Raw genomic sequence first — 1584 nt, forward strand, 5'->3', positions numbered from 1 at the left:
AAATAAAGCTGAAGTAAGTTGGGACTCAAAGGATTATAGACCCAAATGTGGGGAAAGGACAAAAGATAATGAAATGAAGAAGGTTGGAAAATTAAGGGTCAATATTTGCATAACAGAAGGTCTATTTTGTGATCATCTTTTCATTTTAGAAAAGATGAGCACAAAAAACAAACAAGATAATTCTTTGTGACAAAGCAGTCAACTAAGGTGTTTTACATTACATTCAAATATAACTGTGTGATAGAGAAGTGTCGAACAAAGTAAATGTTCAGTCCAAAATGAATCACCCTGTATATTTAAATGTGTTTTTAATGTAACTGTGTAATACAGAATGCAGAAAAACAGCTGTTTTTTTATTATTATGTGATTATTCTATAAACTACACAAATATCCTGTTCAGGTAGATTTTTTTTTACATAATGAATCCTAGAATACAGACCTGTGAAGAATTTAATTATAAAATGAGCAATTATTTATTGTGACATTGTCACAATACCAGGTTGTAATTTTTAATTTGTTTAACTTAAAATATATACTCTCTACCACAAATTATTAGTGTCTTGCCCTTGTACATCATACTTTTCCTGTTAGAATAGCCTGTCATCTAACTCCTTTCAGGTGGAAATTTGAATTGAAATAATGTGACTTTTGGTTTGTACTGGAAGTTTGTATATAGTTAATTGGGGCTCCTGCCCCTAAGCTTTCCATATCTGTTTCCAACTTTCGTCTATCTAACTCCATTCTCAAGATGAAGGAAGGACAGATGGACGACATTGGGAATTTATAGGACTACAATTTTTTCAAATTGCTGTTAAAATAATTTTATTTTACATAATTAGATTAAGTGAATAAATTATAAATTATTTAGAAATGCAAAATAAACTATATCTTATTTGAAATTGTTGATACAAATAATTTTTATATAGTAACAAAGCACTATTATGATGTCAGAACCATTTATAACTGAAACTAATACAAAGATCTTTGTATAATCATTGTTGTCATTACTATTGCTAAATGCAGAGTGTTTTTAAAGTTGCAGTTGGTATTGTAGGTTATACCAAACCAAAAAACCATGCACGTGCAATTAAACTGCCTATGTGTAGCTGTGTAATAGTGAAAAACAACAGGTATGTGTCGTTCTTGGCCACTACTGATGCACTGGTGAATAGTTTAATAAGCTTTTACCAAAACATCCTGTAACCTAACAAGACAGCAGAAGTAAATGGCACTATATTGGCATTTGCAGATTTACTTTGTCAAAATAACTTTGGGTTAATACCAAAAATATAAAATATCCAAAAAAATAATAATAATAATGTTAAGATGGTGTTAATAATATAACTGTGGAGGCAGTCATATTGCTTTGTCAGAGCTCACTGTATCCACAGCCCAATTGCATTGGCTGCTGCACCAATGAACTTTGTAAATAGAACACAGTTTAGTACGTCATAATTCACCAATGCATACTAGAATGTACTCTTTATCACACAAAATCAATCAAGCTGAAAAACACAACCACAACCTACAATACCTACTGTGGAGAAACTAAACCTGTATTATGCAGTTTTTTAATTATTAATT

Source organism: Centruroides sculpturatus, unplaced genomic scaffold (assembly GCF_000671375.1).
Source record: "Centruroides sculpturatus isolate CEXI.00-Female unplaced genomic scaffold, Cexi_2.0 scaffold220, whole genome shotgun sequence".
In the NCBI taxonomy this organism is placed as follows: Eukaryota; Metazoa; Arthropoda; class Arachnida; order Scorpiones; family Buthidae; genus Centruroides; species Centruroides sculpturatus.